This window comes from Saccopteryx bilineata, chromosome 2 (genome assembly GCF_036850765.1).
Source record: "Saccopteryx bilineata isolate mSacBil1 chromosome 2, mSacBil1_pri_phased_curated, whole genome shotgun sequence".
NCBI lineage: Eukaryota > Metazoa > Chordata > Mammalia > Chiroptera > Emballonuridae > Saccopteryx > Saccopteryx bilineata.
Window position 1 is genome coordinate 356935696 of NC_089491.1, and position 10298 is coordinate 356945993.

Sequence of the window (10298 nt, forward strand, 5' to 3'; positions counted from 1 at the left end):
CTTGGCTTCTGGGCAGTGTCTGACTTAAATAGTCTTTGGTTCTAGAAATGACAATTAATTCATTCAACTTTCTCTGAATAATATTAATGGAGTGCCTTTCTCTAGGAGCTAGAAACACAAATATGAACAAAGTCTCACCCCTAATGGGGTTATATTCTAATGGTAGACACAGAAAACAATAAACAAATAAAATAATCCTAGTAGGGAGATGTAGAGTGATTGTGCTCATGTACTCAGAGGGAAGTAGTGATACTAGAACTTTGAGTACTTTTAGTGGTGACACTGGAATAATCTGAATGCTATGAAGGAGCTGTGTTTATGAAGATCTGGGGAACAAAGTTTCATGCAGGAGGAATAACCAGTGCAAAGGTCCTGAGACAGACAGAAACAACCTTGGTATTTTCAAGAAGACTAGTTTAGGTTTAACTGAGTAGGGGAAGATGAAACTGAGTTTCTGCCGGCCAACTGCTTCATAGTTCCATTTGGGGATGTAGAAGGAATTTCCATGTTAGTTGTCAAAAACCATGCATAGCTCTTGTAAAAGAAGACCCCAGTTTTTTTACAGAGTGCTAACATCAGACTGTCTGTGGACATGGAATCCAGCTGATGTGGTTTGTTTCTTCATCTGAAAAGTTGGGACGATTACAATCTTCACCTTGTAAGATTGTTATGGGGATCAAAGACTCATGGAAGTGCTTAACTAAGAGTCTGGCTTATAGTAAATACTCAGTAAATGCTAGCTCTTTTTTTTTTTACTTTAGAAATTAAATTTAATGTGGAGACATTGGTCCATAGAGACAAATAACTTATGTTGCTTGATTCAGACAGCTGAGGAGATGGGGCTTAAACCAAAGATTTTAAATACTATCCAGTCTTGGATGTTGTCACTGTAATGGCAGCATGAGAGATACTCCTGATCTCTTTCCTTGAAATTTCAACAAATTGAGCTTAATATAAGACCTAAAACTGCAAATTATATAGAAGAAAACACAGGTACTAAGCTCACGGACCTTGGCTGTAGAGAACAATCTATGAATTTGACCCCAAAGGCAAGGGAGGTAAAGGCAAAATTAATGAATGAGACTATATCAAATTAAGAAAGTTCTGCACAGCAAAAGAAACTGACAACAAAACAAATAGGCAGCCAGCTAAATGGAAGATGATATTTGCAAAGAACAGCTTTGATAAGGGGTTAATATCCAAAATATATAAAGAACTCACAAAGCTCAGCAACAAACAAGCAAACAATCCAATTAAAAATGGGGAGAATACCTGAGCAAACACTCTTCTCAAGAGAACATACAAATGGCCAACAGGTATGTGAAAAAATGTTCATTTGCACTAATTATTTGAGAAATGCATATCAAAACAATAATGCAATACCACCTCACATCTGTTAGATTGGGTATTATCAACAAGACAGGTAGTAAGTGTTGGAGAGGCTGCGAAGAAAAAGAAACCCTCATTCACTGTTGGTGGGAATGTAAAGTAGTACATTCATTATTGAAGAAAGTATGTTGGTTCCTCAAAAAATTAAGAATAGAATTACCATATGACCCAGCAATCCCTCTACTGGGCATCTACCCCCAAAGCTCAAAAACATTGGTACGTAAAGACACATGCACCCTTATATTATCACAGCATTATTCACAGTGGCCAAGACATGGAGACAACTAAAGTATCCCTTGATCGATGACTGGATAAAGAAGATGTGGTACATATATACAACGGAATACTACTCAGCCCTAAGAAATGATGATATAGTGACATTTACAACAACATGGATGGACCTGAAGAACATTATCCTGAGTGAAACAAGTAAATCAGAAAAAGCTAAGAACTGTATGATTTCACACATAAGTGGGATATAAAACTGAGACTCATGGACACAGATAAAAGTGAAGTGGTTACCAGGGGGAGGGGGATATAAGGGAGGGAGATGGGGAGGGGTTGGGGGAAGGGTGTAAAGAGGGACAAATACAAGGTGACAGAAAATGATTTGATTTTGGGTGATGAGTATACAACATAATCAATAGTTCAAATGCTATAGATATGTGCACCTGAAACCTATGTACTCATTGATCAATGTCACCCTGTTAAATTTAATTTTCTAAAAAAAATTAAACTCCCCCTGGTGCTCCGTGAGACCTGTGTCACACAACAAATGATAATTAACAACGGCTCTTGCCATTTGCCCCATGGTAAGTGCTTCTTCACCAGCATGGCATGTGCCAGTGAAAGCAGGGCTGCTGGAGGTGTGGGCAGAGGTGCTGCCTGCTGCCTGCCAGGCTCACTCCTCTCAGACCCAGTGCTCCTGCACCTGCCACCTGCCCTTGACTCATGCCCCTGAATGACTTGGCTTCCAATCTGCTGTAATCCTCTTGTACTGGTCCTTGGTTTAGGGTTCCAACAATTATCTTCTATCCCTCATGGGCTTTGGGCTTGGTGTCTGGCTTGTTCTGTGCGCAAACCATCCACTGAGCTCTCCAGGCCAGGCTGTCAGCATTGAGGCCTGTTGGTTTTGTGTATTTTAAGGATGATCATTAGAACACAAAGACTTCTGATAATTCTAGAGCTGCTGCCCGACCAAGCTGATCTTCTTATTAGGGCAGACAGGGACACATTTGTCACACAGGGTGAGTGCCCTTTAGGAAGGCAAAGAACAGTCTCCTTTGGGCTGAAATTCTGTCTTCCTCTTTCCTCCCTCCCTCCCTCCCTCCCTCCCTCTCTCCCTTCCTTCTTCTTTTATCTTTTCCATGATGCAAAGATAGTGATATCAGAGTGCCATCAGATGGTATTATTGTTGGAGGGCCCAGGAACTTCATTCTTAAGATTCCCAAGGTCAACTAAAGGCTCATTCACTCACATGTCTGGTGATGTCTGCTAGCCGTTGGCTGGGGAGTGCATTTCCTCTTCATGTGGTCTGTATGGGCTAGTTTGTGTTCCTTATAGTATGATGGCTGGCTTCTCTAGAATGAGCAATCCCAAAACAGTGTGAACTAGGTAGAAGCCTCAGAAGTTAAATAGCATCACTTCTGCCAAACGCGACTGGTTGGAACAGTCCCAACCTGGCCAGTTTTAAGGGGGTGGGCAGAATCATTATTCCAACTTGCTAGTGGGAGGAGGATGTTGCAGTCGCATTGCATGCAGTTGATGTGAGATAATTGTTACATTATTTAGAAAAATAGCATCTGCACAGAAGCAAGGCAACTCTTTCTAAAGCAGCTGAGATTTGATACCCAAATCTTGATGCATAATTCAAGTGAACTGGTTGCACCCTGTTGGCGGCTTCTTCTAAGCCACTTAGGCCTGAAAAGCCTCAGACCCAAGGCCAGGAATGTCACGCTGCCCATTTTATCCTCTAAGACTCAAACTCAAATCTTAATTGTATTGCTACAATGCAAGGAAAAGCTGACTGTAGGGGGAATGGACCTAGAGAACAAGAGAAAGAGAGTATTTCCTTTACACTTGAGGGCGTGAGGAGCCCAGGCTGCCCTCCCCCGTCCTTGCAGGCCTAGGCAGTAGCCCTGTGCCTGACTGCATATGTATTTTTCAGGGTGTCCAGAGAAACAGAACCATGAGAATGTATATTTATAAAAATTTAAATAATAATAATAATAAATATAAAAATAATCATAATCATTAAAAGGAATTGGCTCCTGTGTTTATGAAGGCTGGCGAGCTGGGGCCCCAGGACTGCTGACGGTTTAGTTCCAGTCTGAGTCTGTGGGCCGAAGAGTCAGGAGAGCCAATATTTCAGCTGAAATCTAAAGGCAGAAAGAATATTCCAAGTTTTAAGGCAATCAGGCAGGAGGATTCTCTCTTCCTCCAGGGAGGCTCAGCCTTTCTGTCCTATTCAGGCTCTATCAATTGGATGAGGCCCACCCACATGGAGGAAGGCAATTGGTTCAGCTCAGTCTCCTGATTTAAATGTTCATCTCACCCAAAAGCACCCTCACAGGCATATCCGGAATAATGTTTGACCACACCTCTGGGCTCCCCATGGCCCAGTCAAGTTGATACGTAAAATTAACCATCACACTTCTATGCAGGAGAGAGGGTTTAAAGAGCAGAAGCCAACTGTCCAACAGGAAGGAGAAGCTACTCAATCTATTGAGTAGCTGTCCTGAAATCCAATTAACCAGACCTGCCACTTCTTTCTTAGAGGGCAGACTTTCTTCCTTTTTGCATTTGATTCAGATTTATCTTTGTGGGGAGAGAGGGGTAAAGAAAGAGGAGTTTTGAGCCATCTGTAGACAGACCCCATTCCTTAGCTGACCACTGAGCTGGGCTACATACTGGGCACTGGGGACTCAGGCAATGGATCTGACCAGTCCCTGCCTTCAGGAAACTCATAGTCTAAGGAGAAAGAGAGCTATGACTGAGAAGTAGGGAGAAATTGGCCTCCAGGATCAGAGAGTCCTACAAATGGTCACCAAGTTATCTTAGCCCCCTGTATTTCTTCATAAAGGGCAATGGCTCCCCGCTGTACACCTTGCTCTGTTGCATGGCCTACTAAGCCCTTCACTTGACCCTCAGCCACTTGTGTAACCACTCACCTGTGTCCCTCCACTTTCCTAGGCTTCCCACCCACTTCCCACTGCTCTTCAAGGTCCAACATGAAAACCAGTTTACTCAGCCTAGAATGTCCTTCCTGCCCCTCTCTTTCTACTGAGATCCTCTCATTCTCCCAGGTCTGATTCCAGCACTGCCTCTTCCATAAACCCTCCTTCCTGTTCACAGCAAATCAATCGTCCCTTTTGTTTCCTGCCCACATTGATGGCTTGTGTCTTTATTTAATGCTGTTAATGATGTGTTTGTTGATGGCAATAGCCACCATTCACAGAGAACCCAGCATGCGGCAGGCACCGTGCCAAGCACTTTATCTGTGGGCATTATCTCTATTTAATCCTCTCACAAACCCTGGAAGCAGGTGCTCTGGTCTCCTTTTCAAAGAAACAGAAGCTCAGCAAAACTCAGCATAATGTTCCCAAGGTCACACAGCTAGTAAGTGGCAGAGATGGAATTTGAACTGAGGCTGCTCTTAACTTCCAAGACACAGTGCCTGCTTATCTAGCATAAGTAGGGGCTCCCTGAATGTCAGTTCCCTGGGCTAGGATTGGAGAGGAAGCAGGAGAGTCGGGGAGTCTGTGGATCTGTGTGAGTGAAGCTGTTTTTCAGAAGGTGGTAGGACGGTAACCCTGCGGGCTGTGGCCCCTGGGGAGGACTGGGTCCTTCTGAAACTGAAGGCTGCTCAGCTGAACAGCAAACAGGACCTGCCCCAGCTGTTGAAAGAACCCAGTCCCCTTGCCTTCGGTGTGAAAAGAGGCTCCCAGACGTAACTTCACCTCCCACCTCCCACCTCCCCAGGCTCAGACAGGAAGCCTGTCAGCCTCTTGTCTCACTGAACGACAGCAACGACATGTGTGGGAAGCATTGAAGCAGGGAGTCCCTTAATAGATTGGGTGCCTTTCAGCCCTGAGGCTTGAGATATCCTCTTGGGGAAACTGCATCATTTCGTCAATGTGGGAGAACTTGTCAACCTCTGCAAGGCCAGTGCTCATGTGAGGAGAAGGAGGCACTCACAGAATTTAAGGGGGCACCAAAAACCTCAGTTACCAAGATAAACAATATTTTGATGAAACGTTTGAAAACCAAAATAAATGCAAAATCTCTAACAAAAAGGCTTTTCCTGACTTCTGAGGCGCATAGCTGTGTGATCTGAAGAACAGGTCAGCCGGTCTCCCACAACCCTGAGTTTTCAGGGACCCAGAGTTCTCCTGTCTGTTTCTTCCTGATCCTGTGTAAACTGCATTTCATTCATTTATTCACTCAATGAGCACCTGTAGAGTATTTTGCTATGTGGATAAGCATATCATTTGAAAATAAATTTATAACGATAGCTTCCTTTCTAGTTCTCTCCATATTTCTCTCTTCCTCTTTCCCTCTCACTCTCATTCACTGCACATCAGTCCAATTTTGAAAAGCGCTGCCATTAGCAAGCACCCTTGTCTTTTTTCCTGATTTGATTTGAAGAGGAAGCTGAAATTTCATCAAGTATCACATTTACTGGAAATTTTTGGTATGTATGCTTTATTAGGTTGTTAGGAATTACATGCTATTTATTAAGAGTTTTCTTTTTTAAAAAATATCAGGAATGGATGTTAAATTTTATTAAATATTTTTGCATCTTTTTGATATGAGTATGTAATATTTTATCCTTAATCTGCTAATATGTTTTTTTTTTTGTCAGACTGAATGTTTTATTTCAACAGACATTCCTAGTTTAAAAAAAAAGTGGAGGGAGGGGTTCAACATTTCATCACACCCAACATGGAGCAAATTCCCATCCAAAAACTCAGAGCCCCTTCTGAGGCATCACTGGAGTTTTCTGCTAGCTCCAGGACAGAAAGGAGCTGAGTTTTCTAAACTTTTGTAAGAAAAAATCTATCAAATATGTTCATTCTCACAGAGGCGAGGGCTGGGTCCTCAGGAAAAGAGATCCTGGGCTTAGAACAGCTGGGGTCCCAGAGGTGAAGCTGGGGACTGGGCCAGTGGGGCTGCAGGAGATCCTGGGATGTGCAGTCAGGTCCACAACCCTAGAACCCATACTTGGCTTGGGTCTGCCGGCGGCTGAGCTTGTTCTCCGACCAGGTGTTCTTCAGCTCCAGCTCCCGCTCCTTAGCCTGATGAATCAGATACGTGATCTGGTGTTTACGCCGCTGCTGGCCTGTTGGCTGCTCACCTTTCTTTTTGCTGAATGACTTCATGGTTTTCTCTTCTGTCAATGACTTGGTCATCCACTGCTGGGCCCCACTGAGCTGGTCCATCACCTTTGATCTCCACAAAATTGATCTCCTCCCTCCCTGGGTTCCTCTTGCCCTGCAGCCGCTTAAATGCTTCATCATCAATGAAGGAGGCATCTGATGCAATTTCCTGGGGGCCAACCAGGGCTGGGTCCTGTGCAGGATAGTAGCCGCCACTGTAATAATCCTGATAATAAGCAGCAGCAGCATTGGCTTCGCCATATGTGGAGAACTGACTGTAGCTGTAGTCATCCCCAGGCTTAGGCATCCAAGGAGCCCCACTTGAGCCTGCTGCCATCTTGAATTCAAGGGGCGCGTTAGCTGCATCCTCTTGGAAGGCCGGCTCTGGCTCTGTGCCTGGAGGCAGATCTTCAGGGACAGTGGGAATGGGGTAAGGGTATGGCTCAACTCCAGGTGGCTCAGCCTTGTCGGGGAGGGAGAAAAAGTTCTCAGGGGCTACTTCCTCATCACTGTCATCCTCCTCCTGCGTGATCTGCTTGGTCACCTGCAGGGCAGCACTCTTGGCAGCAGCTTTGATGGCAGAGGGCGACGGAGTGGTGGTTGTCGTGCCCACAACAGGGGCAAGAGAAGAGGGCTTGGTCTTAGAAGCCTGTCTGGAGGGCTTAGTGTCAGAGGAGCCATCCGAGGGTTTCCGAGAGAAGGCATGGGGCAGGAGTAACCTGTTAGTCTCTTTCACAGTCAGATTTTTAGGTTGGGGAAGCAAGGCGGATAAACCAGTCCCCTGGCCAGATCCCTGAAGGACAGTTTTCTTCTTTGTGGGTTCATCTTCCTCGGAATCCGAATCCCCCTTATGCAGCCCTGGCGCCGCAATCTTCACGGGCTCTGTCCTCTTCTTTAGCTTGGGGAGGCCCAGGGAGGGCCCAGCACCGCCGCCAGGGGCGGGTAGACTGATGCCAGGGCCGAGGGCCGAGGACAGCCCCAGCCCCTCCCCAACTCCCGCAGCTTCAGCCGGACTCACGCCTGGAGGTAGGGGGAAGCCTCCCAGACCAAAGGGCAAGGGGGGAGGAGGCTGGAGCCGTGGGTCTACGCTGGGTGGGGGCAGCAACAGCGGCGGAGGAAAGGTTGGGGCCAGCACCTGAAGGGGCGGAGGCAACAAGGCCTGACCCTTGGGTGCAGGGAGAGAGGCGAACAAGCTCCCTAAGGTGGGCCCAGATGTAGGTGCCGGCGCCGCCTCCTCCTCCGGCTCAGCCTCATCCGGCTCACTCTCCTCGCTGCTGGCGTAAGCAACCAGCGACATGGCGCCTCCCGGCTTTGGGGCGCCCTTGCCGGCAGACAAGGCCTACTTGAGACCGGGGATGCCCAGAGGCCTAGTGGGCCCCGCCACTCGGCGGGGCGGGGAACTGTGAAGTCCACCTTCTCCGTGCTCTAGAACTAGCCCCGGCAGGAGCCCATCGTCACAGCTGCTGCTAATATGTTGAAGTATATAAACAGATTTCCTTATAGTGAGCTGCCTTTACATTCCTGGTTTAGCTCTATTTGGTCATTGTATATTTTATATACTGCTGGAATGAATTTGTCATTATTCTATTTAGTATTTTTAAAAACCATTTAACAAATAAATTTGAAATACAATTTTTCTTTTAATACTGTCTTTGTACAGTTTTGGAAGCAAGATCACACCAGCCTTACCAAATGAGAAGGCCAATTCCCAGCCCTCACCCCACGCCTCGATTCTCTGAAATAGCTGTGTGAAATGGGAATTACCTATCTCTTGAGGGTTTTCTAAAAATTGCTTCTGTAACTGGACTTGGTTTCTTTGGGAAGGGGAAAATTTTGACTACCTATTGTATTTAAAAATGATATTGGTTTATTCAAGTTTTTAATTTCTTTTTCAGTCAGTTTTCAGAATTTGTGTTTTTATGAAAAATTGTCCACATCATTGTCTTGAAGTTGTACAGTTTTTAAAAAATTATTTCAAGTCTTTATTATATCTTTTACCCTTGTTTGAGGGTTGTCTATTTTGTTAATTTTTAGTCAAGTTTTGGTTTGATATCTAATATTTTCTCCATTTTGTTAATTTTTGCTGTCATCTTTATCATTTTCTTTATTCTACCCTGATTTTCTTTTCCTAGCTTCTTGAATTAACAAGGAACGCATTTGCTTTTAATTTTTCTTGGTTTGATAAGTACATTAAAGACTAAATTTTTCCTTTAGTACAATTTTAATCATGTCCCACAGATTTTACATGATGTTTAGCCATTGTCATTTACTTCTAAGTATTTCTATTGTGAATTTTTAAAATTTATGTTATTCAGGAGCATTTTTTCCTTTCTAAAGGCATTTAGAAACTACTTTTTTGTTGTCTTTAATACAATATATCAATACTACCTTTGTGACCTGGTGCATAGTCAGTATTAATGTGTTTTGTGTGCCTGAAAAAAATGAATATTTCATACTTATTGAGAACAGAGTTACAGATATATCTGTTATATCAATCTTTTAATTACATAGTTCAAATATCTATATTCGTATTGCCTGATCTATTTGTTTCTGGTAGCTGCACCAAACTCTTTTGTGATTGGTTATTTGTCAATATCTCCTAGTTTTTATTCCACTTTTACTTTATATATTATGCGTCAGGATATTTAAATGTATAGAAGTTTATGATTATTATATCTCTTTGGTCGAGTATGTGTGTATGTTTTAATCATGATGTATTGTGCCTCTTCATTTTTCTTAATTTTCTTTTTGTCTTAAATTTTGTCTCACATTAGTATTGCTCTCCTTTAATATTTGCCTAACATTTTCTTATTCTCTTTATTTCAAAATTTCTCTGTCACTTATAAGCAACATGTAGCTGGATTTAAAAAAAAATCCAAACTGATAGTCTGTTCTTTAACAGATAAATTTAGTCTGCTAACTTTTTTTTTATGATTACTAGTATATTGTGTCTACCACTTTATTTTTTATTTTTTTATAATTTTATTTTTTTAATGGGGTGACATCAATAAATCAGGATACATATATTCAAAGATAACAAGTCCAGGTTATCTTGTCGTTCAATTATGTTGCATACCCACCACCCAAAGTCAGATTGTCCTCTGTCACCTTCTATCTTGTTTTCTTTGTGCCCCTCCCCACCCCCTATCCCTCTCCCATTCCCCCCTCCCCCCCGTAACCACCACACTCTTATCAATGTCTCTTAGTTTCACTATTATGTCCCACCTACGTATGGAATAATACAGTTCCTGTTTTTTTCTGATTTACTTATTTCGCTTCGTATCATGTTATCAAGATCCCACCATTTTGCTGTAAATGTTCCGATGTCATCATTTCTTATGGCTGAGTAGTATTCCATAGTGTATATGTGCCACATCTTCTTTATCCAGTTATCTATTGATGGGCTTTTTGGTTGTTTCCATGTCCTGGCCACTGTGAACAATGCTGCAATAAACATGGGGCTGCATGTGTCTTTACGTATCAATGTTTCTGAGTTTTTGGGATATATACCCAGTAGAGGGATTGCTGGGT

General features: G+C 43.4%; 1 pseudogene; it reads right to left on the reverse strand.

Moving 5' to 3' along the window:
• Positions 1-6373: 6373 nt before the first annotated feature.
• LOC136323498 (proline-rich protein PRCC pseudogene) lies at positions 6374-8208 on the reverse strand (annotated as a pseudogene).
• Positions 8209-10298: the final 2090 nt, after the last annotated feature.